The sequence below is a fragment of the Procambarus clarkii genome, chromosome 7, assembly GCF_040958095.1.
Source record: "Procambarus clarkii isolate CNS0578487 chromosome 7, FALCON_Pclarkii_2.0, whole genome shotgun sequence".
Taxonomy (NCBI): Eukaryota; Metazoa; Arthropoda; class Malacostraca; order Decapoda; family Cambaridae; genus Procambarus; species Procambarus clarkii.
The window spans coordinates 6,270,684-6,298,615 of NC_091156.1; positions in this window are offsets into that span (position 1 = coordinate 6,270,684).

A 27,932-nucleotide genomic window follows, 5' to 3' on the forward strand; every position below is an offset into this window, starting at 1 on the left:
GATGCAAAAATAGCATATAACGTACCAAGGAGAATTGATAAGATGGACAGAGAGGCAATGTTCAAAATGAGCAATAACAGGCTTAGATATTCCGAGTAGAAGAACATAAGAACATAAGAACAAAGGTAACTGCAGAAGGAAGAAGCTGGAGACACAAATAAAAAGTCGAAAGGAAATGGAACGAGTTTCAAGAAAAACTCGTTAGGTCTAAATTCTTTACAGCAGCTGTAATAGCAAGTACGAGTAGAGATTGAGGAATTAAAATGATTACAGTAAGTAAACAGGAGTTGGAACGCAGGAGCTAAGGTCTAGCCGGTGCCGGACCCTCTAAATACATAGAGGTGAGTACACATAAACACATATACATATAAAAGAGCGAGAGAGTCAAACTAAAATTATAATTAGTTTCATAAGTAGATATAAAAGGGGAGGATCGAGAAGCAATGCGTTTGACAACTGTCAGCTGACTCAGGAATGATCGTTCGAATCAAACACACACACACATACATTGTGTGTGTGTGTGTGTGTGTGCGTGTGTGTGTGTGTGTGTGTGTGTGTGTGTGTGTGTGTGTGTGTGTGTGTGTGTGTGTGTGTGTGTGTGTGTGGTGTGTGGTGTGTGTGTGTGTGTGTGTGTGTGTGTGTGTGTGTGTGCGTGTGTGTGTGTGCGTGTGTGTGTGTGTGTGTGTGTGTGTGTGTGTGTGTGTGTGTGTGTGTGTGTGTGTGTGTGTGTGTGTGTGTGTGTGTGTGTGTGTCACATCACTTCCTTATTAGGAAGTGATATGATGGAGGCTGACGCCATACACAGTCTCAAATGTAGATATGATAGAGCCCAGTAGGCTCAGGAATCTGTACACCAGTTGAGAGGCGGGACCAAAGAGCCAAAGCTCAACCCCCGCAAGCACAATTAGGTGAGTACAATTAGGTGAGTACACACTCACACACACACACACACACACACACACACACACACACACACACACACACACACACACACACACACACACACACACACACACACACACACACATACACACACACACACACACACACACACACACACACACACACACACACACACACCCACACACATGTATATGAGTACTGTTAGGTGAGGACACATATACACACACTTTTTTTTTTAGTCTGGATTCCAACGGTCACGGCTCATCACCCTTACCACCGTCAGACTTAAGGGTGAGACGATCAGCATACTTCACCCTAGAGGCCAGCCCGCATAGATGAATGACAAGCAACTGTTTTTTCCTACTTTATTGCCAAATGCTAGAAACAGCTGCATCACAACTCCGGACTCACTCCACGGTTGACGGAGTTGAGTGAGTGATCTTGTTTGATGATAGTGGATGAGAAGTGGCTTTGATGGCTTGAAGTTATTTAAACTGATTGATATATTGATGAGAACAAGCAGCAGCAAGTCAGAATATAAACGACCACACATCATAAATTGCTCTGTCTGGGACAGGAAGCCTATGAATATATACATAAACTTTAGGCTAATATCAAGGTCCTCCAAGGGCCTGACTCAGGTTGCAACCCACAAAAGTTGGCTAACTCCCTGTTACCTATTTACTGCTAGGTGAAGAGAGGACATTAGATGAAAGGAAACATTCTCAACCATTGTTGCCCCTCCCTAAAAATCTAACCCGGAATGTGAATCGAGAGCGAAACGAACTGCACTGCGAGACTCCACATATCGAGAGATATATATACAGATAAAAATAAACGTCTTTGTTCACTATTTCTACCAGTTTACACTAATCATGAAATAATCTGGGAAATGATTGGAATTTGTTATCTATAAGCGGTCCACAAAGTTACCCGGAGCCACCAAAGCGTCCTAGAATTACGTACGTTAGGAAGAAATGTAACACTTGTTTACTATAATATCAATGCTGGACGTAGAACGTGAAAAAAACTAATTAACTTTAGTAATTCTGAATATCACGATATTACAAAAGTAAGTAATATCATGATATTAAAAACCATTCCCGCGAAGACAGTCAAATGAATCAGAAATTGCTTAATTGGACGTCAGGTAGCCAATCACAACAATATGAACTATAACTTGGAAATCTATCAAAAGATTACTACCAGCACCTGTAGTTAGGAAGAGATGTCATTTGCTTACTCACATGTCCTGATTCATCAATGAACGACGATTTGCTGATCACTAGGTCCTGGGTCCGAGTCCAGCAATGTTTTATTTGTGAACATTTTTGGTTTTCACAACAACAGTGTGTGATATCACTGAGGATTGGGAAAGGACTCACATCTGTTCCCACCTTAGGTGCTCAAGCAATATTTTAGTTTACATGTTATTTCTTGCATCTATATATCACTGTACAAATCTATGTATCTATGAAATTTATATATGATTGTGCGTAGTGTGTGTGTTTTCTCCTAGATTTGCTTTCAAAGTCGAGCAATCGCTCTCAGGCTTTTCCTATCGTATTTACATTTGTAGTTGAAATTGTAACTTAGGCCAATTTGTTCTCTTAATTAATTTCGTTAATTGAAAACAGGTACTGTATAATGAAGAAGTTGTTCCTGGTACCTCAGTGGCACATTTTTGCCTCTAGTTTCCATCTACGAGGTCTCATTCTGTTGTCCACAGCTTTGATCAATACCTTTGTATTGATTCAAAGTGATCAATACCTTTGTATTGATCAATACCTTTGATATTGATATAATTGTCTCCTTTGTCAACTCCATTTTTAATATTATTTGTGGTTAACTTTCCCCCTAACTTTCTTCAGTATGTTGACGCCTAGTTCCCTCCCAGACGTTCCTATAGTAGTAGTTGATCACGCCCCTTAGTTCTGGAACCAAGCTTTTAGCATTTCTCAGACTATTTCTAGTTTTCTTTTTTCCCTTTCCAGGTGTGTGTGTGTGTGGATTTGGATGTGTACTTACCTAATTGTATTTGCAGGAGTTGAGCTCTGGCTCTTTGGTCCCGCCTCTCAATTGTCAATCAACTGGTATACAGGTTCCTGAGACTACTGGGCTCTAATATATCTACACTTGAAACTGTGGAGTGTGTGTGTGTGTGTGTGTGTGTGTGTGTGTGTGTGTGTGTGTGTGTGTGTGTGTGTGTGTGTGTGTGTGTAACTATTTCAAAGAACATGTACACACCAATTTCCATATTCGAATTCTTATATATTCTCTCCTACTGCATACATTCATATTTTTTTATGACACCAAAAAATGGACATCCCTTTTGAATCTATTAAAACTCATTGGAAGGTGTTCAAGATGGCATCAGACCACCTTAATCATGTCTATATATCAGAGGCTGGTGTATGTAAATTGCTTTTGCCGCTCAATTTGATGTAGAGATTGCATTCGGATTAGCCTCGATAAATCACAGGAGGCACTACATCATCTGTGGCCGCCACACCGCAGTTACACTCTGGTCTGGCTAGTGAAGGAGTGAGAGACCTTGCCACCTTACCTCTGAAGGAGGGAGGGAGGGAGGGAAGGGGGTAGTGTTGAAGCACACGCTAAGTTTCTGGTTTCTCTCTCTCTCTCTCTCTCTCTCTCTCTCTCTCTCTCTCTCTCTCTCTCTCTCTCTCTCTCTCTCTCTCTCTCTCTCTCTCTCTTTCTTTCTTTCTCTCTCTTTCTCTCTCTCTCTCTCTCTCTCTCTCTCTCTCTCTCTCTCTCTCTCTCTCTCTCTCTCTCTCTCTCTCTCTCTCTCTCTCTCTCTCTCTCTCCCCCCTTCCGATGGTAGTCCGGTCGGTTTTGGTTGAATTCATGACGGTGGTACATTTAAATAGGGTCTTGTAGTGGTGTTTACCTTGTTAGTAATATTGGTGATGGTGGTGGTGGTGGTTGATATTTGGTAGTAGTGGTGGTGGTCGTGCTGGTGGTGGTGGTGGTGGTAGCAGGCGAGTGGTTGGTAGTAGTGGTAGTGGTAACAGTTGTGGCGTATGGTATTACCGTACCGTGTTGTGGCTGAAAATCGTGTTGATGGAATGATATACGAAGTCGGCATTTAGTGTAATAACTGTGATGTTTATCGTGATGGCAATTGTGGTTTCAGGTGACCTCAAGGATCGGAACTACTTGTTGATTACCTCTTGACAGGTTTGGAGAGCTCCTCGGGACCCCGCAATTTAAGAGGCAGCCAGCTTTCTTTGGCGATTGCTTGGACTGTGAATCTGTTTGTTTTCATAGCCCAAAGGTCAACATAGCAACCACAACTCGGCTGATCCAGCAACTCCCGCAGAAACTTGTTCAGTGTTAACTAGTTAACAGAGATGAAACGTGTTAAACTCTTTTAAAAGCTTCCTAACAGGCTATTCAGGTCCGTGCCACCTCTTGGGTGGCTTAATCTTCGTTAATTTAAAGCTTCCACTGTTGTTCCCAGCTACACTTCTTATATATTGGTAGGAGACTGATGAGTCGTGGATCTCTGATGTTTACACTGCGTTGTACTTATGGCACCCTGAATTTTCATTGTACTTATTTATCATTCTACTATATCTCCCACTATGGTAGGTTGCAGTTATGTATTTTGCTTCGATTTACTTAAACGACCAAACAGAGGAAGTATGCACATTTAAAACAGAGGTTGCTGACGTTGATAAACTAACGAAACCGATCAGAACTGAATACAGCTTCAGTACATTACAAGATGAGCTAGATTACTAGTCTCTAGACATTGTCTGAGAAATGGCTATAGGAATTTAACCCACACGAAGATAAAGTTAAGTGAAATAGGAACTGGAGTGAGAAAGCCTCAAATACATTATTAAACGAAGGGAAGGCCACTTCCTTCCATTGAAAGAGAGAAAGATTTAGGAGTAGACATAACTCGAAATCTAACACCAGCATAATAACGTCGGAAGCATAAGCCATAAAGGCAAGCATCCGGATAAAATTTACGAGCTAGAACAGAGGGCCCTTCTGAGCGCTTTGTGCATCCTATATAAAACACTCTTCAGTATGCTTGCTCCAGTATGGATCTCCTACCTAATGGAAACCCTAACCAAAACAAGGAAAGTGTCAACGACATGCAACAAGACTTATTACTTATAAAGAAAGACTGAAGGAACTAGCCATAACCCCACTGGAGGAAAGAAGGAATTGACCAGACATGTTAACGATGTTCAAGGTTTTAAGGGGAATTGATCACGAGGTTGTAAGGGAAATGTTCAAAGTGAGAAGCAGTCAAACTAGGGCACATAATTGGAAACTGGTAAGAAAAAACATCTGAGATGTTAGAAGGAACTTAAATTAAATTTAAATTTTGCCCCGAGGGGCGAGTTTATTGGGCAGCGCCACTCATCTTGTGAGTGAACATACCGCCATAGCAGAATGTTCTTGAGTGTTATTGTCGTAAGTGATACGGACTAAATGAGGGAGTTGTCCAGGCAATTTCAGTGCACAATTATATAGGTAAATATTGAACTATTGATAGCTAATGATCAACTACTCATACGTCACTTAAGAGCAAGTACCCGACCCGGCAAGAACATTTAGGTAAGTACATAAATACATGCATTCATACATACATACATACATACATACATACATACATACATACATACATTCATACATACATACATACATACATACATACATACATACATACATACATACATACATACATACATACACACATACATACTTATGTATGCACAGGACAAAGCTGGAAAAAAGTTTAAAGGTATGCCACATTCTAGTTCCAGAACTAAGAGGCATGAGTTGTGAGGGAAAAGCTACATCAAAGCACCTAACGTCTCTGGAAGATATGAGAGCTCGGGAAGACATGATCTCTACCTACAAAATTCTAAGAGAAATCGACAGGGTAGATAAAAATAAATTGCTTAACACGGGGGGTACTTGAAACTGAGTACCCAAATGAGCCGCAAGGACGTTAAAAAGAACTTTTTCAGTGTCAGAGTAGTTAACGGATGGAATGTATTAGGCAGTGATGAGGTGGAGGCAGACTCCATACACAGTTTCAAATGTAGATATGATAGAAGCAATTAGTCTCAGGAATCTGTACACCAGTTAATTGACAGTTGAAAGGGGGGACCAAAGAGCCATAGCTCAACCCCCCGCAAGCACAACTAGGTGAAAACACACACACACACACACACACATACATACATACATACATACATACATACATACATACATACATACATACATACATACATACATACATACATACATATATACATATACATACAAATATATATGCATTCGCATAAATATTCATATATAGGTAAATACGATTACTTGTTGACATAATCACTGCTGTTTTTAACCCTTATTCTTCTTCATGATAATATCTTCTTCAATACCTCTCGTATGAAATAAAATTTACGAGTTATTTTTTGTATTATCTGGTATATTTTCATTATCTCGTATGAAATACGAGAGATATCAATCAGTAGGCGGCTCTCTGGAACACAATCTCACGCTGGAAGTCTTCTCACCTGTGGACCATCCATCAAGCGACTACGTGGAACTAGCATGTACATGGTAAACATTTTCTAATTAGATATCAGTCTGTATTTAATGGACTAGTGATCTGGTCTGCTTCAAGTAACATCAAGCGGTCACCCGCATTCTACATCTTCTATGACTAGACAGAAGAAAAAAAAAGGAAATCAAGTTTTTTTCCCCAGACTGCACCATGAGACCCAATCTAATAGCGTATATGTAAAAAAAAAATATCACCAATAACTTGACTTCACGAAGTAGGGTAAAATAACTCTTAAGGTTTCACGTATTAGGGAATCTTTTGAGTTGTATCGACGTTCATTATCTCCGTATCATTAGAAAAAAAGGAGGAGCCCCTCACTATCCCCTCTCCCTCCCTCCCTCATTCTGGTGTGAAGGATGGTGACTCTGTTTTGACACTTGCCAGGTAGGTTGGATGTCACAGGGTTGTCATCTGTGGCTCTCAGAGTGTCGAGATAGTATCGAAGCTGGTGTGAAAATGAGGAAGAAGGATAAGGAGGACGGCAGACATAGACCCTCCCAGGAGGTATCATCCATCACTGCTTCTGCCTCGGCTCTCCGTCGAATACATCGATAGTTGGATTACATATTTTAAAACCCAAGGAGGGAGAATAGTTTCTGATCACATTTTTCATGAACTACGACGGGAGAGGAGAATTTAATGGCTCATTTAACAAACCATGAAGGCAGGGGTGGACTTTCACGACGCATTATAGTGGCAGGAGGAAGAGTTTTGCAATCCACCAAGGGAGGGAGAGACATGACGGCCTATTTTACATGTCATGAAAGAAGAAATCGTCCTGATAATTTGCAGGTTTTGAAGGTAGGAATGGTCTTGAATATTTACTTTTGAGATTATGAAGTAGAAAAGGGAGTTTTCGTTTCTTTTTCTAAGGTCTCTTTCGTTGTCTATGCCTCTGTCTCAGTCTCTGTCTCTCTCTCCCTCAAGTCATTCTCAAGGCACTGCATTGTTTACCTGCACCAGGAACTCCCATTACCACCGGCACATAGCGGAAAAGTAAACCAGGTTCCCACAGGCTCTTCCACGTCACATTAAAGCGTGGGAACAACATTCTTTATTTTTACCACACACGTGATCATCTCTAGGGGCGAACGACGCAAGAGGAAGAGACACGGGAAGCTCTCGCTACAAGCAGATGATAGCTAAAAAAAATAGATCTATATTTGTTACGTTTAGTGACTGGATAATGGATCACGTTAGCGCAGGGAGACGCAAGCACAGAAATAGAAAGGTAGAGAAAATGGGTACATGAGGGGTTAGAGAAGAGGAAAACGAGCTAATTGGTATTTGAGGAAATGGATGAAAGATACAACTAAATAAATGATATTGAAACGGTTAGAAAACATAGAAACAAAGCCTCCCAAAAATACACAATAAACAGACAAAGAAAGAGAGAATGAGTGACACAGAAAAATGAGAGACAACAAAATTAATAATACTTATTTTTTCTGTAAGTATTCCTTTCTAACACCATAATGTTGTATTGTGTCCATGGATCACCCTGACACTAACTACTGTGCTAAGTGGTGTAAATTCGGTGCAGCGTTAAAGTGTAGATGGAGTTTCGTCTCGTGATGGAATTCCGTTCAACACTCTTCGTCACAAGCGTTAAATAATGGCCAGTGTATCCACTTGCTATATACTGTTATTTGTGAACAGAGGCAGTCGGAGAGTGACAGGCAGGAAGAGAGAGCGGATATGTTGGTGTGTGTGAGTATATTCACCTATTTGTACTCACCTATTTGTGCTTGCGGGGGGTTGACCTTCGGCTCTTTGGTCCCGCCTCTCAATCGTCAATCAACTGATGTACCGATTCCCGAGTCTACTGGGCTCTATCATATTTATATTTGAAACTGTGTATAGAGTCAGCCTCCACCACATCACTTCCTAGTGCACTCCATTTACTAACTATTCTGACACTGAAAAAGTTCTTGCTAATGTTTCTGTGGCTCATTTGGGTACTCAGCTTCCACCTGTGTCCCCTTGTGCGTCTACCACCCGGTTTAAATAATCCATCTTTGTCTACCCTGTCAATTCACGTGAGAATTTTGCATGTGGTGATCATGTCTCCCCGAGCTCTTCTTTCTTCCAAGCGACGTGAGGTGCAGTACATTCAGCCTGTCCTCATGACTCATACCTCTTAGTTTTGGAACTTGCCTAGTGGCATACCTCGGAACTTTTTCCAGCTTCGTCTTGTGCTTGATTAGGTACAGGCTCCATGCTGCATACTCCAGAATTGGTCTTACATATGTGGTATACAAGGTTCTGAATGATTCCTTACACAGGTTTCTGAAAGAAGTACTGATGTTAGCCAGCCTCACATAGGCCGCTGATGTTATCCTCTTGATATGGGCTGCAGGGGACCTCCTGCTCCCTACACCTCTCTTCATTACATTACAATTTCTTGGGCTAAACTCTAACATCCATTTATTCGACCATTCCTTCAGCTTGTCTAGGCCTTCTTGAAGCCTCAAGCAGTCCTCCTCTGTCTTAATCATTCTCATAATTTTTGCATCGTCGGCAAACATTGAGAGAAATGAGTCTATAACCTCCGGGAGATCATCTACATATATCAGAAACAGGATAGGACCGAGTACAGAGCACTGTGGGACTCCACTGGTGACTTCACTCCAATCGGAGGTCTCACCCCTCACCGTAATTCTTTGCTTCCTATTGCTTAGGTACTCCCTTATCCACTGGAGCACCTTACCAGCTACACCTGCCTGTTTCTCCAGGTTATGTACCAACCTCTTATGCGGTACTGTGTCAAAGGCTTTCCGACAATCCAAGAAAATGCAGTCCGCCCAGCCTTCTCTTTCTTGCTTAATCTTTGTCACCTGGTCGTAGAATTCTATTAAGCCAGTCAGGCAAGATTTACCCTCCCTGAACCCATGTTGGCGATTTGTCACGAAGTCCCTTCTCTCTAGATGTATTACTAGATGTGATGTGTTGTGTGTACTCACCTAGTTGTACTCACCTAGTTGTGTTTGCGGAGGTTGAGCTCTGGCTCTTTGGTCCCGCCTCTCAACCGTCAATCAACAGGTGTACAGATTCCTGAGCCTATCGAGCTCTGTCATATCTACACTTGAAACTGTGTATGGAGTCAGCCTCCACCACATCACCCCCTAATGCATTCCATTTGTCAACCACTCTGACACTAATAAAGTTCTTTCTAATATCTCTGTGGCTCATTTGGGCATTTGTGTGTGTGTGTGTGTGTGTGTGTGTGTGTGTGTGTGTGTGTGTGTGTGTAAGGTAATTAACAGGATAAATCCCCTTACCTGGAAATGGCAACTAGGCAACTGCAACAAGGAAACTCCTGAAGCCTCTCTCTCTTAACATTTAACTGGTTCATACCTTCGCATTTCTACTACAAACCTCACCAAGGACCGACCGCCAATGCTAAAGAATATTTCCTTCACGAGTGAAATGTAGGCTGCTGTTTAGAAGTGCTCTTATGACAATAATATCATATTTTGCTTCTGTGCATCCACATTTTTACCATATACAAGCAATGAATACTACTGCTGATACTAATAGCTGGCCTGCTACTGTGTCTGATCTTGACCCTGGTTTGGAAGTTGTCTTGAAGATTATATATACACTGGATGTAAAGGAAATACCATACTCCTTCCTTTCTTAGTAATAATTATAATAATAACAATAATAATAATAGCTTAACTGTAACCATATAGAGAAATGGCCTCGCACTAAGAGACGCGTCATTAGTCTTACTTAACCATGTATACAGCTCTCTGGGAACGGACTGACTGGTAGAATACATGCAATTGAAACTGTTTACAACCTGCAGGCAGCGGATACCTGACTCAGCACCTTTTAAGTAACAGTGAATTTATCTACTAAAAGCAATTATAGCAGTGCTGAATATAGACTTATTCTGACGACTATAAAGCAAAAAAAAGTTAATTTTCCGGTAAAGGAATCACGCAATTTATCTACAATACAACATTAATATTTCTTCACCCCGTACTCTCATAATAGAAACTTGTACCATTTCATACAAAATAGAACTCTTCATTCTGCTTCATTTTGAATTTCAGTTGAGTTTCTAATGCCCGTTCCACTCTTCCTGTTTAACATGCCTGAGCCATTTTAATGTTCACGGAACTTTGTTTAGTGTGTATAAACCACTGGAGGGTTATTAAGGCTAACTGAAAGGTTAACCGACAAACTAGCCACTTTAACGTTGGGCTTCATGCCTGTCAACCACTACAAGGTTATTAAAGCCAACACAAGAACTTACTATTAAACCATCATTGCTCTTCTCAGTAGCCCAGTTGATTGTGCCCTCTTATACACAAATAATGCTAATAAAGTTAATATTATTAAAACAAACAAAAAAAGTAAAACAAATAATAAATCCCCTCCCTCCAAAATAAAAACATGCATAACTATTCTTAAATAAAATAAAAATTACAAAATTGGCTCCAAGATACAGTAATTGTAATATAAAATACAATAGAGTAAGAACTAGACGGAGTTTCCTCTTCAGTAAACCTTGCGGTAGGGCGCCGGAGCTCAGGTGCCGAGCAGCCAATTATAGCGGGTTATCGGGCCATCTGATGCGTCAGCCTCCGACACAATGACAGGTGACTTCAGCAATTGTCACGCCACGCTCAGGTCTGGCCCTCCGCTGGCCCGGTGCCGGATGATCTGCTGGCCGGATGATCTGCTGGAAGAATGATCTGCTGGAAGGATGATCTGCTGGCCGGATGATCTGCTGGCATGATGATCTGCTGGAAGAATGATCTGCTGGAAGGATGATCTGCTGGCCGGATGATCTGCTGGCATGATGATCTGCTGGAAGGATGATCTGCTGGCATGATGATTTTTGGGTGGATCTGCTGGAAGGATGATCTGCTAGCCGGATAATCTGCTGGTCGAATGATCTGCTGACCGGATGATCTGCTGACCGAATGATCTGCTGGCAGGATGATCTGCTGGCAGGATGACCTGTGGGTATATGTGTGTAAAGGAAGGGGAATGGAATATAACGAGAGGGGGCAGTTAATGTGAGCATATTCATATGCATATGTGCTTGCAGAGCAGAAATTTACTCCTGTGTTCCATCTTTCAGTGGTAGCCTATTGCAGTGGCTTACCAATTCAGTTGCTTCTTGTTATTCTAACTCTTGCTCAATATACTTACAATAAAGCAGCATCACTACACCTCCCCCCAAATAACTCATTTGGAACTCACGTTTCCACGGACGATTCTTCGTTCTACACATCATGTTGTCTCATGCTTCTCGAGCGCTGTGAGATAATTAATAATTATTCCTTTTGTCGGGGACAGAAATCCAGTGTGTATACATACTCTAGGCTTGAATAGGGGGGGTCCCATCAAGATCAAACGATTGACCCCTCTCCTTGATGCAACTCAACATCAGTTGTCTCTCTGGGTACCTATTTACTGTTAGGTGAACAGAGTTATTAGGTGAAAGAAAACAGCCCCAACCATTTCTCTCCCACCCGGGATTCGAAAACGGGATCCCCGATTTTGAGTCGAGAACAAAGCCACTATGCCAACTTACTATGAGACCTCTGGAGCTTCTTCGTTTTCTGTTTTGGGTCCTCTGGTAGGTTAAGAGAGAACACTTTACATTGACCGTTTTCTTGACGCTGGGAAACCTTAGAGGACGGGCTGCTCCAGGGGTAGTAGCACTGCTCCTTGTGAGGACGGTATCACCTTTGATATTCTCAGACTACTACATCGTGTATCCGGTAATCCATTACGTATTAGAATTGGGAAGATGAAGGATGTTACCTGGTAATTTGTCCATAATTCACCTAACTTGTTTCAAGCCAGTATTTACCCAGGTCTTTCTAAAATCTAGACGTCTCAAAATTAAAGAACTAATGCTGATTGATGAAGAGCGTCGTTGTTGCTTCTCTCACTGTGACACTCTTGTAAACTCTAGAAGTTCTAGTATTAAGTTCAGATCAACGTAAGTCACTCACAAACAGTGTTTTCCATAGCGTGCAACTCTTCGGAAGCAGCTTTGGATTCTTTAGAGATTTATTTTGTTCTTGTTGTATTGTATCTATGACCAACAGACATAAAAGCCGTAGATTATGGATAACATTTTGATAAAAACACTATCCTACTATCGTGTTGTCTGTCGATCATTATACGACAATATGTTTTACTCTCTCCCGCCTAGAGAAGTAAAACATAGAAAACACATTAAAATCTCGAGTGAGATGCAGATAAGAGAGGACCGGTTGGTTGACCTCGGTCTTTGACGGAAGCCCTGGAAGGAGTTGAGACGCCTTCTACTACCCTTCTACCTCCCACAGCGGTGATGTTCTGTTCCACACTCTTCCCCCTCGTCTAACGCACTTCTAGCAATTTCACACGTTAATGTGATTCGAAGGACCATCAACAGTTCCTCATATTCCGGTAGTCTGACTGATCTTCAATAGTTCCCCCACATTCCGGTGGTCTAACGCACATTTAACAGTTCTCCACATTCTCGTTGTTTGCAGCACATTCATCAGCTTCCCCACGTTCCGGTAGTCTGATGCACTTTCAAAATTTCCCCAGTTTCCGGAGATCTGGATAATAATTCAATATTATTATCCCCATTATCATCCAATAACTCCCTATGTTCTGGAGATAAGATACACCTCGTTCCGGAGGTTTGGCTCATTTTCAGCAGGTTCCCCAGGTTCCAGTGGTCTGACACGCTTCTAATCAGCTCCCCAAGTTCTGCTCCCGCTTCTAAATTAATATTTGAGAAGGAGCAAAAAGGCAGAGTCAAATGGAAAATGTCTGAAAGAAAATGCAACTTTGAATAGCAGCAGACTCAAAGGGAGAGAAGTAAAGAAGCTACATTCAAAGTAAGTACGGAAAGGATCGATTATAATAAAAAATAAAACCGGGTGTTAAAAGTATGACAATATTTTACATCATCTTCGACACAATACCATCGTTCAATAGCCCCCACACACAACGCCACAACACACTACGACCACACGTTAATTCCCACACAGTACTCCCGAAACAATAACAGCTCACCATGTTTCAACCTCACAATGACATGTGCTATTTGTTCTTGTAGGGGTTGAGCTCTGGCTCTTTGATCCCGCCTCTCAACTGTCAATCAACTGGTGTACAGGTTCCCGAGCTTATTAGGCTCTATCATATTTACACTTGAAACTGTGTATGGAGTCTGCCTCCACAACATCAATTCCTAATTCATTCCATTTGTCAACCACTCTGACACTAAAAAAAAGTTCTTTCTAATATCTATGTGGCTCATTTCGGCACTTAATTTCCACCTGTGTCCCCTAGTGCATGTGTCCTTTGGGTTAAATAGCATGTAGTTATATACTCTATCAATTCGTTTGAGAATCTTGTATGTGGTGATCATGTTCCCCCCTAACTCTTCTTACTTCCAGCGACGTGAGGTTTAACTCCCGTAGTCTCTCCTCGTAGCTCATACCTCTTAGCTCGGGTACGAGTCTGGTGGCAAACCGTTGAACTCTCTCCAGGTTTAGTCTTATGCTTACCTAGATATGGACTCCATGCAGCAACTGCATGCTCCAGGATTGGTCTGCCATATGTTGTATACAAAGTTCTGAATGATTCCTTACACAAGTTCCTAAATGCCGTTCTTATGTTCGCCAACCTGGCGTATGCCGCTGATGTTATCCACTTGATAGGGGCTTCAGGGGACAGGTCTGGCGTGATATCAACCCCCAGGTCTTTCTCTCTCTCTCTCTGACTCTTGAAGAATTTCATATCCTAAATGATACCTTTTACCTGGTCTCCTGCTCCCTACACATATCTTCATTGCATTACATTTGCTTGGGTTAAGCTCTAACAACCTCTTGTTCGACCATTCCATCATGGTCCTTCAAATTACTCACATGTGTGTACTCACCTATTTGTGCTTGGGGGGGTTGAGCTTTGGCTCTTTGGTCCCGCCTCTCAACTGTCAATCAACTGGTGTACAGATTCCTGAGCCTACTGGGCTCTGTCATATCTACATTTGAAACTGTGTATGGAGTCAGCCTCCACCACATCACTGCCTAATGCATTCCATCCGTTAACTACTCTGACACTGAAAAAGTTCCTTCTAACGTCCTTGTGGTTTGTGTGTGTGTGTGTGTGTGTGTGTGTGTGTGTGTGTGTGTGTGTGTGTGTGTGTGTGTGTGTGTGTGTGTGTGTGTGTGTGTGTGTGTGTGTGTGTGTGTGTGTGTGTGTGTGTGTGTGTGTGTGTGTGTGTGTGTGTGTGTGTGTGTGTGTGTGTGTGTTGGCGCAGTATTTGAGTGTCATTGGCCAGTCAGGGTTGTTTACCCCTACAGTTTATCCGGGTTAAATGGGGGGAAAAGGGCGAGAGAGGGAAGGATGGAAGAGGGAGAAAAGGCGAGGGGGTTGGGGAGAGTAGGAAGAGGGGATGTTGGAGGATAGAAAGAAGGAAAGAAAGAAAGGGGACGATGAGAGAGAGAAGGGTAAAGTGTGGAAAGAGGAGAAGGGTGAGAGGTAACGTGAGGGATGTTGGGGGAGAGCGGGGAGAAGTGAGTGGAGAAAGGGGGAAATTGAGAAGTCGGAGAGGTAAGCAGAGGGAAGGACCTGGGTGAGAGGGGAATGTTGGGGGAGAATGGTAAAGACGAAAAATAGGGGACATAGGGGAAAAAAAGATGAGAGAGAGGAAGACGGGGATATTGAGAGTGGGATGAGGGGAAGAGAGAGAGAGAGAGAGAGAGAGAGAAAGACCCACGCCCAACTGAGAACCCAATCAAGTATAATTTATATAAATTATAAATAAACATATTTTCTTTCACAATTTAAGAAAAACAATACTGCTTAATTACCTCCAAAAAAACTAGTTAATAAGAAATACAAAAATATTATACAAATGTCTCAATATTACGCAAGTGTAAAAGGAAAACAAAAATACAGGGTTCAGGGAAAATAGTGGAGTACCCCATAGCTTTTCCCCCCGGGTAATAAATCAAGAGAAATTCATAAATCCTGGGAAGCACTGGCCGACCTCTCTGTTCGTCGAGACTTAGATGGATCTGTTTACACCGCCAGATTGAAGTTTGGGCTCGATAATCCATCAGAGACGGGGTCGTCGCCCCCCCTCCTCCTCCTCCTCCTCTCCCTCCTTTCTTTCCTCCTGCTTACCCTACTGTGTATCCCCCACGTCTCTTTCCTCGTTCTTCTCTTTCTCTGTGATCATCCTTGTATCACTCCTGCTTTTCTTCTCTATTTATTTTCATATTTCTATGTCCTCTTCATTATCCTTTGTATGCCCCTTCTTCTCCTCGTTGTATGACTCATTATCTATGTCCCTTTCTCATTCATTTTATGGCTCCTTCCCCTCTTCTATGGACACCTTTCCTTTTTATTCCCCCTATTTCTCATTCTTTGATCCATCCTGCGATAGTTCCCTTAAATACTTGTCTGAATTATCTTTCTTTTTAATCACTCCGATCCTCTTCACATCTTCTACTTTGCTTCTTCCTTCTCTCCATACAATGCAATTTCCTCCACATCATTGTACTCTGCCCTCTAATCCATCGATACCTACTTGCTCCGCCTCTCATATGACTCCCCAGATATTCTCTTTTTTTATCCTCCCTTTCATTTTGTATTTTCATTTATTATTATTTATGAGAAAAATCTAAACCCATCTTATTTATTACATGACAATATATTTAGGTGATTTTCCTCCCTAACAATTTTTGCATATATATATATATATATATATATATATATATATATATATATATATATATATATATATATATATATATATCCATCAATCTTTCTTTTCTTCTGTTATCTACACATTTTATCTCCACTATTTCACCTTCACATTCCTCGTGTGTGTTGCTATAAGGTGTTTTTTCTCAATTGGGTTTTCCTTTCCTGCCCGTCATTCATTTATCACTCGGGTGGTTACACTGTTATTTTTCTCTCTCTTATCCTACACTATTCTGTAGTGTCGAGATCACTATACTCCTCTTACCTTCGCGTTGCTTCTGTTCTTGCTTTCTTCTTTGCTTTTGTTTAATGTATTATTGAAATTTGCCTTTCTTTTTTTCTCCTCATGTGATTTCGTTTCCTCTAAGTGTTTTTTCATCTTTATTGATGATTATATTTCTTCTACTCGTTTAGTTTTTCTTTTCATATTTGTCATTTCAATCCGGATCAATGTTGCCATATAAAGTTTTCTTGGATTTTATACATGTGTTCCTTATGTCCTACATATTACTTTTAGTTTTCTGATCTATTCTTATTTATCTATATACATATTTACACATTTCTACTTATTCATATATATATATATATATATATATATATATATATATATATATATATATATATATATATATATATATATATATATATATATAAATATATATATATATATATATATATATATATATATATATATATATATATATATATATATATATATATATATATAAAAGTATGAGCAATTTATAAATAAATTTACGTATAAAGCACTGGTTTTATGAAATAAACTGACAGTTTATGAATGGTTAAAATGTTCGTTAATACATAATTGCACGACTGATAGGGAACGAGGCTGTTGACGAGAGATTGAGAATAGGGTGTGTGTTGGTTTGCGATTCCCGTTTTCTGAAGCTTAAATATCGTGTATTGAGCTGTTAACCTTTAAAAACAATGGAGTATTAGTCGCCAGAGTGAATGAGAGTTTGAAGAAAGCTTTAGTATTGCAATGTTTTGTTATATATATTTTATATATAATTGGATTGAATTATTTACCCATTTATTTATTACAAGATATGTGGTGGTATCAGGGTACCCACAACCCTGCGAGAATGTCTGCGTCACTACTACCTTTACATTGAGTCTCAAAATAGCCAAGATGTCCATGATCACAGTTTTAGCAGCGAACTCGAAACCATGTGAGGATTAAGTGATTTTCAAGATAAGTAGAATCCAAGCTTTTGAAATTAGCTAGGAGGGCTATTCATGTCATCTGCATTGTTGATATCTCAACTTAATAAAATCATAAATTTTCCATTCACGGAATCTCAAACATATTTTAACTAAACAACTTTTCAACACATTTAAAACAGTCCAAAAGCATAGTAAATTCATCATATTCTGACACACTTGAGAGATAAAAGAGCGAGAAAAACTGAAAATACAACGAAAGAAAACAGCATCAAACGTCAAGGAAAATAAATCATCTTGTCCTCACACGGGACCGGTAATGCTGTTGAGTTCCTCGGAAAAGCTTGTTATCAACGACATGTCAACACTGCCGAGGACACGGCGGACCAATACACCGCCAGCAGGAGTACATAATCGCTTCCGTCCACCCTTCGTGTTTTCCATCATGCGGACGAGGCCCGGAAGCGGGACGAAACCAGCCCAGACACCCTTTCTAAGAGTAGTTATTATTTCCACTTTCATCTCCATGTATATAGAAGCCAAAATACTTCCTTCTTGTTCTTTCTCCATCCTCTTCTCTACTCTCCCTTCCCCTTTACTCTCCGAACTTAGTTCTTCCCTTCTCCTCTCCCCTCTCCCCTTGTCCTCCCCTCCCTCGCCATCTCATAACCCACACCATTGGAAAGTTCTTCGTCTGCTCGTCAAGCGGGTGTCGCGTTAGGCAAATGAGTTATGGAATTCCAGTGAGCAATAATTCAACGGAGCTGTCTGGAAAGTGGAGGAAGACAGATGAGCAAGTTCCTCACGCCTGAGAGACTCACTGTTCTTATAGGCTTCTAGAGGCTCCTGCTGGGGGCGACGTCGCCTCGTCTCCAGCACTTCGACCATGAGCCACCCTTTTATTAAGCGTCTTTTGTCGCAACGAAAACGAGAGGAACAACGATAAATATCTTGAACATTGCGCATGCGGGTTTCTTCATGTTACTATGATTTTGATGCAGCTAAAATATATATATATATATATATATATATATATATATATATATATATATATATATATATATATATATATATATATATATATATATATATATATATATATATACATATACATTAGGATTATATCGAGGTCACCCCCGTTCCCCCAAGTCAAACCAGTGACCCGCGCAATATCACCACGCAACAGTTGACTAATTCTCGGGTACCTATTTACTATTAGGTGAACAGAGGCATAAGGTGATAGGACACGTGCCAAACCATTTCTGTCCGGCCTGGGATTCGAACTAGTTATTCCAGATTTTAAGCGGAGAACCAACTCAACTATACTACCGAGACCCACTTATTAGCTCACAAACCAAAACAAATACTCAAAGATGCACTCACAAACCAAAACAAATACTCACAGACTCATGAACACAGTTGCTGCATCGCTTGATTTACGTTTAGCAATAATTGAAACGTCTTTAAAACAAAATATCATTAGTTTTCTCAGTTCAATAATAAGATATATTAAAGCACTTAATGCGTATTTTTATTAACCATAAATCATGAATTTCAATAATTTTTTTAGCACGACCCCCCCCCCCCCCCGCCCCTCTTCGCACGATAACAATTCTCCTTCAGAGCGAGAAGTAGAGACATTCAAATACACAAAACAATACACACCACATATACAAAAACAAAAGCTCTATTACACAGTTGGCTTCTGGCTAATCCTGTTCCTTACATGCGAGTTACTTATATTTAAATAAAGATCGTTTCTATTGATTAAAATAATAATCGCATGAAATGAAATGAAGCCTTCCCCCCCCCCCCCCTTTGCAATTGGAGGCGGGCTTCAGATGAGCAGAGATAGAAAAGCAGCTCTTGAGTCCAGTTTCACTACATACCTCAGTGTTAGCTATAATGAATTCTAGTCATAGTTAAAAGAGAGAGAGAGAGAGAGAGAGAGAGAGAGAGAGAGAGAGAGAGAGAGAGAGAGAGAGAGAGAGAGAGAGAGAGAGAGAGAGAGAGAGAGAGAGAGAGAGAGAGAGAGAGAGAGAGAGAGAGAGAGAGAGAGAGAGAGAGCGAGAGAGAGAGAGAGAGAGAGAGAGAGAGAGAGAGAGAGAGAGAGAGAGAGAGAGAGAGAGAGAGAGAGAGAGAGAGAGAGAGAGAGAGAGAGAGAGAAAGAGAGAGAGAGAGAGAGAAGAGAGAGAGCGAGAGAGAGAGAGAGAGAGAGAGAGAGAGAGAGAGCGAGAGAGAGAGAGAGAGAGAGAGAGAGAGAGAGAGAGAGAGAGAGAGAGAGAGAGAGAGAGAGAGAGAGAGAGAGAGGCGAAGTTTCGATCTCGAAATTTCTTGCAAGATAGTTCAGACAGCGTGAATCAGATGATGAATTGCAGTCTCGTCCATCCTTTTGAGGGGAACTGAGTTAAAAACTAATCGTTGCTTCTTTTTTTTTCTCCCTCTGTGTTGCATCCATTGGTTTTATTTTGGCCTCGTTCCAAGCCGTTTCTCGCTTATTTGCTTATTTCTGGGTTACGTATTAATGACTACGGAATTATTCATAATACTCAATAGTCTCGCCTGTGAACCGTCAATCAACTGGTGTACAGGTTCCTGAGCCTATTGGGCTCTATCATATCTACATTTGAAACCGTGTATGGAGTCTGCCTCCATACCTCTGAATCTTTTTCTGAACCTGTATGTGAGTGTGTGTGTGTGTGTGTGTGTGTGTGTGTGTGTGTGTGTGTGTGTGTGTGTGTGTGTGTGTGTGTGTGTGTGTGTGTGTGTGTGTGTGTGTGTGTGTGTGTGTGTGTGTGTGTGTTTATTCACCTAGTTGTGCTTGCGGGGGATTGAATTCTGCTCTTTCGTCCCGTCTCTCAACTGTCAATCAATCAACTGTAATTAACTACTAACAAACTTTTTCCCCCGTACACACAAACACCCAGGAAGCAGCTCGTAAGAGCCGTATAACTCCCAGGTACCAATTTACTGCTAGGTAACAGGCGTCAGGGTGAAAGAAACTCTACCCATCTGTTTCCGCCGGCGCCGGGATCAAACCCGGGACCACATGATCACGTGGCCAGCGTGCTGTCCGCTCGGCCACCGGTTCCCCACTAGGTAAGGGGATGTGTGTGTGTGTGTGTGTGTGTGTGTGTGTGTGTGTGTGTGTGTGTGTGTGTGTGTGTGTGTGTGTGTGTGTGTGTGTGTGTGTGAGACTGTAATTGGGTGAGATATAGAAGGGTTACCTCAGAATAACAAATTAATAGTTGAAAGGATAATAAATGGGAAGTAGGCAATAGATGAAGAAAAGGAGGCAGGCAATAAAACTGCTGTCCGTCAAGCCTACACGAAATGAGACTTGTCGAACTGCCTGAAAAATTGGCAGAATATGCTTAAGTTGTACCAAGAAAAGTTTCAATATTTCAAAGTTGAATACATTGATTTTTAACATTATATATATTATATATATATATATATATATATATATATATATATATATATATATATATACATATATATATATATATTGTATATGATCAAATAACTCCTCAACCACGTAAAAACAAGCGTTGGTTGGAAAAAATATTCAAAAAGCCAAAATAATGTATTAATAATGTAAATTGAAAGTAAAATATGATTAACGATACTTGATACAAAAGGGGAAAATGTCTAACATTTCAAAAATCAGCCGGACATCGTATAATACATAAACACTGCACTCAAGGCCTGTCCGCGCCGGGACGCTCAGACATCTCATGGGTTCTCAAAATAGACGAGTTTCCCTGTCTTGGCAACGTCACAGGCTTTCTCTCGCTACTCACTGACTTTCCCCTCTCCCCCCCTCCCCTCCCCTCCCCCAGAATACAGCCATCCCCTCCCCCAGCTCAAAACCACCCACACCCGGCCCCCTGTCCACTATGCTAGCCACCTATCCCCCCTTCCCGTTCTCCTTGCTTCCCTCTTCCTTCTTTTCCTTTTCCATAGTCATGTCAGGTTTCTCTCTCTCTCTCTCTCTCTCTCTCTCTCTCTCTCTCTCTCTCTCTCTCTCTCTCTCTCTCTCTCTCTCTCTCTCTCTCTCTCTCTCTCTCTCTCTCTCTCTCTCTCTCTCTCTCGCTCTCTCTCTCTCTCTCCCCATTTCCTTATCATTCATTTCTTTTCCTGAGCCTCCTCGTATGTGTCAGTTTCTCCTATCTCCTATTTCCTCTCGCCGGCTTATTCCTTTAACTTTTCACCTCTTTCCTCCCATTCCACCCCCTTTCTCCTCCCTTCTCTTATCTCCTGTCAATTATCTATCTGTGCTTCAGTCTCTATTCTCCTTTATCATTCTTTTATTTCTCCTTCTCTGCCATGTGAAAGAATGAAATACAATATATTACTACTTTACGAATATGTTAGTAGTAGGCATCCATCAATCATAGGAGACTATAGAGTTGCGCTCTCCATAGTTTATATATATGTTTATATAATACTTTGTATTTTTCCCACCCTTCTATCAGGTCGGCGTTCAATTCCCGATGATTCAAGTAGTTAAGCAGCATTCCTTCCCTCCGTCCTATCCCATATCCATGTGCTCATATCCCTTCCAAGTGTTGTGTAGTTGACAATGTTTTCTCCTGATAAGAACCTATCATTATCAAGTGGTGAAATGTATTAGTGCAGTATCAAATCAAATCAAATCATCTCAAGATAGCATCAACAGCTGTGTTGATGATAATGTCTTGTCATCAAGTGTTCAGTCTGCAGGAGGTTGTGTTCCTTATGTTAATAAAACTTCTCATTCACTTTTTATTTTTATTGAAAATGCACCCTCGCCAGATTTTTAGTTTTTTGAGGGGTCTTTATTATTTTCCGGTGTTCACTCGTTTTATCTCAATTTATTTATCTCAAACCAGTCTCTTTTCCACTTATCATTACCCTCTTAATAACTTTTATATTTCCGCTTTCCATCTATTACTCTCTCTCCCTTCCATGCCTTTATCCCACTCATTCTTTTGTGCCTCAAGTACTTTCCATTTCTTCTTCTTTCATCCTTCCGTCTTTTTTTTAACCTTTTCCGGCATTTCGTCTGTCTCGCTCCCCGTCTCGTTTGCCCCTTCGTCTGAGGCTTCATCTCAGCCAAAATCTCCAAACTGGTCGTAATAAGAGACCAAAGGATTGCAGGGGTCCCAGAGGCAGGCTTCAAACTCACTAGGGAGGTCTTTCTCTAAGTCCCACCTAAGCGTCTGAGAATCATCCAGGTTGATGTGAATGTGTGTGTACTCACCTTGTGAAACTCACCTAGTTGTGCTTGTAGGGGTTGTGTTTTGGCTAATTGGTCTCGCCTCTCAACTGTCAATCAACTGGTGTACAGGTTTCTGAGCTTATTAGGGTCTATGAAGTCGACATTTGAAACTGTGTGTGGAGTCAGCCTCAACCACGTCGCTGCTTAATGCATTTGATTTATTAACTACTCTGACACTGAATAAATTATTTCTAATGTCTCTGTGGCTCATTTGGGTACTAAGTTTCCACCTGTGTCCCCTTGTTGTTGTTCCACCGTGCTAAATAGTTTGATTTTGTTTATCCTGTCAATTCCTCTAAGAGTTTTGTAGGTGGTTATCATATCTTCCCTTGCTCCTCTGTCTTCCAGGGACGTGAGGTTTAGCTTCCATAAGCTTTCCTCGTTGCTCATACCTCTCAGTTTTGGGACTAGTCTGGTGGCCTACCTCTGAACCTTCTCTAACTTTGTCTTGTTTGACTAGGTATGGACTCCATGCTGAAGCTACATACTACAGGATTGGTCTGACATAAGTGGTATACAGGGTCCTAAAAGATTCCTTACTCAAATTTCTAAAGGCAGTTCTTATGTTGGCCTATCTAGCATATGACGCTGATGATATCCTTTTTAATGTGGGCTTCTGGGGACAGGTCCGGTGTGATATCAACCTCCAGATCTTTCTCTCTATTTGACTCAGGACTCTGTATTTGATTTCACCTCCCAGATGGTACCGTGTGTTCAGCCTCCTGCTCCCTTCGCGTAATTGCACTACTTTACACTTTCCTGAGTTGAACTTTAGTAGACATTTTCTAGACCATTCCTCCTGTTTGTCCAGTAGTCTCTGTCTACCGTATTCTGTCTTGATACATCTCATAATTTTTGCGTCATCGGCAAACATTGAGAGGAATGATTCTATGCCCTCTGGAAGATCGTTTACATATATGAGAAACAGGATGGGACCAAGTACAGAGCTCTGTGGGACTCCGCTGGTAAAATAAGACTCTGATGTCTTCCCTCTCACAGTTTCTCGCTGTTTTCTACTGCTTAGATACTCCCTTATCAAATTGAACACCTTACCTTAAACTCCTGTCTATTGCTCCAACTTTTGTAACAGCCTTTTTTATGGGGTACTGTATCAAAGGCTTTTTGGAGAGTACAAGAATATGCAGTCTTGTATATGTGCTCAACACGAGAGGTGTGTGGTTTGCATCAGTGAAACGAGTTCCAATTGACACGGTGCCAAAGGGACCCCCTATGACGAACCTAGCAATATAATAATAATTAGAATCAGTTATTAATACTTTTTTATTTTAATTTTATATTTATAATACAATTGATGTCTGTAAAATAAAAAAAATATTCTACTTTGTCTGTAATAAGCTCTGATATGTATTTATGATGGCATCAATACCAGGCCTCCAGCCACAGTACATATTTTGTTTGTAGCTTTACATATAACACATACCAGTGTTAGATACCAAATAGGATATACAATATCTCGCGTCGCAAACGTGTCCACGCGGCCTATAGTCTAGTACAGAGAGAGAGAGAGAGAGAGAGAGAGAGAGAGAGAGAGAGAGAGAGAGAGAGAGAGAGAGAGAGAGAGAGAGAGAGAGAGAGAGAGAGAGAGAGAGAGAGAGAGAGAGAGAGAGAGATAGAGAGAGAGAGAGAGAGAGAGAAGAGGTAATCGCCTAACGCCAAAGCCACCCTTAAACTGACCACACCCTCTGACCAGAAGTAAACGGGGAGTTTCCATCTCCCCCTTCTTCCCATTGTTGTTGCTCTGATGACCCAAGAATCAGCGAAAATGTGTTTGCCAAGGAGAATATTATGAAAAATTGTTCGAAAAAAAAAGATAAGAAATGTTTAGGAAGAGGTCAAAGGGAAAAGGACATCACTTTTTAAATAGTTTACAACAGTGTAGTTGTTGGTAAACACGAATTAAAATGTAATTTGTGGGTATGTTTGTCTAAGAATATTACCAAGATCCTTTCTAATATAATTATTGTTCTCAGTACCCAAATGAGAAGGAGTGTAGTCTTCAACATGGAGGGCCTAAATACGTTGCTGTACTGGGTAAAAAAAAATATTTCCTTGTTTGTGGAGACATTTATTTTGCTTAATATCTTAAAACTATATATATAAAAGATATTTAAAGGTTATCAGGTGCTTTTGTTTCATGACACAGGAGTACATTACCCAGTTTAGAACGCAACCTTTTGTGTCTCTTAGAATATGTAAGCTAGGAAAGAAAATTTTCACTATATTTTATCAGTAAGACACTTAGTTTTTATTTAGGGTCAAATGTAATCACTATAAAACAGCTAATAACTGCATTGGTGTTGCCTACTAAATGTAATGTTTTGGGGATATTATTCCACTAATAAGATAATCAAAATATACCAGTTTTTAGGACTAAGCTTTAAACAACATGGAAGGAATTCCAAGGTTAAAATCAGCGTGTACTGAAACGTGTACTGAAATGAGTAATGACAAACCGTTGGTAGCATCGTCGGGTGGAAACAATCTCTTCCTGCCTATCTAAATTTAAGAATTTAAATGGGTCATCATTTAGAACATTCTGCACGGCCTATGTGAGGCCAGCCACAACAAGCGTGAAGCAGGAATGCAACCCTTTCACTGTAAATCCAAACTAGATAACAACAGGTGAGATTAACAAATCCTCAAAGGCCCCGATGAGGGTTCGAACCTATGCGCAGGATGTTCCTAGACGCGATCTAGCCAACTGTACCACAAGGTGCAATAAAAACAGGGAACAGGTTACCAATAACAGGTTGCAGGTAATAATAACTGGGAAAAGGTTAACAAGTGCAATAATAACAGAAGCCCGCTCAGTAAACTGAGCTCAGAGGGGATGGAAATTATCGTCATTCACAGCTCTAAGAGCAGGTGCGGAATACAGCTACAACGTTCTTATGAACAAGCCTATCAGATTCTTGGTCGCTAATAGGTGTGTAATCAAGAGCTAGAACCTAACCTCCTTCCCACCCCCATAGACGAAGGGAAGTACGCATACACACGCATGCATACAGTTATATAGCGAAAATACAAACACATACGGAAAAATCCCTATGAAGGCCAAAATTCAGTTAAACTATATATAAATATATAAATAGTTTTAATAATGCTTGTAAGGAACGCCCCGAGCACGGACGCAGCAACATACCATCCAACAATCCAACTCCACACAAACTGGCACTCGATAAAGCCGAAAAGAATCCAGTCACTGACTCCCCACCTCGGGGGAAAAAACAACAACAATTCGTTATGTCTCTCTCTCACGTAAGAAACTGTGACGTCTTCTCGTTCATCAGAAAAGTCAAGGGAAACTGGGTTCCTCTTTTTTCTCACACCGAACAGAGCCCTGAAGCGATGCGATGATGCACAAGGTCACGTGTCATAATATTTACACCGCGCTTCTTTTCATTCTTCAATATATTTTCGATGAATCATATCAAAACAGGCAAATATTATTTTATTATTTACATATCTTCATTAAGACAATTTTTTTTAATGTTTGCACACACATTATATATATATATATATATATATATATATATATATATATATATATATATATATATATATATATATATTATATATATATATGTCGTACCTAATAGCCAGAACGCACTTCTCAGCCTACTATTCAAGGCCCGATTTGCCTAATAAGCCAAGTTTTCATGAATTAATGTTTTTTCGTCTACCTAACCTACCTAACCTAACCTAACCTAGCTTTTTTTGGCTACCTAACCTAACCTTACCTATAAATATAGGTTAGGTTAGGTTAGGTAGGGTTGGTTAGGTTCGGTCATATATCTACGTTAATTTTAACTCCAATAAAAAAAAATTGACCTCATACATAGAGAAAAGGGTTGCTTTATCATTTCATAAGAAAAAAATTATAGTAAATATATTAATTCAGGAAAACTTGGCTTATTAGGCAAATCGGGCCTTGAATAGTAGGCTGAGAAGTGAGTTCTGGCTACTAGGTACGACATATATATATATATATATATATATATATATATATATATATATATATATATATATATATATATATATATATATTGAGAGGCAACAGATTTCCGTCAGATTAATTGATCGTAGCTAGACAATCAGGGCAATTGAAAACATGCTAGAGGAAGAGATTAATCAATAGGAGCCTTTTCAAGGGACCTCCGAATTGTTCTTTCCTGCGCTCACCTCTCCATTTGTCTTCCTCAACGGCCCATGTTTGCCCGGAGAAGAAAGAGGAGATGGAAGCGATGGAGAAGGAAGAGAACAAGGAGAAGGATGAGTAATTGTGGGACAAGGAGACGAAGAGGGGAATCGGGAAGACGAGAAGGAGAAAGAAGACGATTAGTGGAAAAGTCGATAATTTGAAAATTAAAATAAGACCACTAATTTAAAAGAAAAATAAAAAGTTAATGTAAAGAAAAAATGATTTAAGAGAGATAATTATATGACAAATAAAGGGTGAAAATAATTAAATGAAAAAAAGAGGAAATGGTTATTATGAAAATAATTAATCGGTAAAATATTAAATAAAGACAATATTAAATATTATATGAGAAAGATGTACAAAATAACAAGGTAGAGAATGATGACTAAGAATGTGAACAAAAGGAAACAAAAGATAAGGAGTAGAGCTCAAAGTTTATAGGAGAGAGAAAAATTGAACTAAAAAAGAGAGATAGGAAGGAGTAACCACACATCCCAGTGCTAAACGACCACACTCTGCAGAGGGCTGATGGCTGAGTGGACAGCGCTCGGTATTCTTAGTCCTTGGTCCGGGGATCGATCCCAAAGAAGGCAGAAACAAATGGGCAGAGTTTCTTTCACCGAGAGGCACCTGTTCACCTAGCAGTAAATAGCTTCCTTGGGGTTTGACAGCTGCTACGGGCTACTTCCTGTGTGTGTGTGTGTGTGTGTGTGTGTGTGTGTGTGTGTGTGTGTGTGTGTGTGTGTGTGTGTGTGTGTGTGTGTGTGTGTGTGTGTGGAAAAAAAAACAAAGTTAATTGATTGACAGTTGAGAGGCGGACCCAAAGAGCCAGAGCTCAACCCCTGCAAGCACAACTATGTAAATACAATACTGAACGACCAAAAATCCCAGCATTAACTTCGGCATCTCCGTAAGAATAGGGGGTGGTAGAAGATGAAAATATCAAAGTGTTTAGTAAGGAACCATAAGGTCTTCTGTAAGTACTCTTTAGTTTCTTCTCCGAGGAT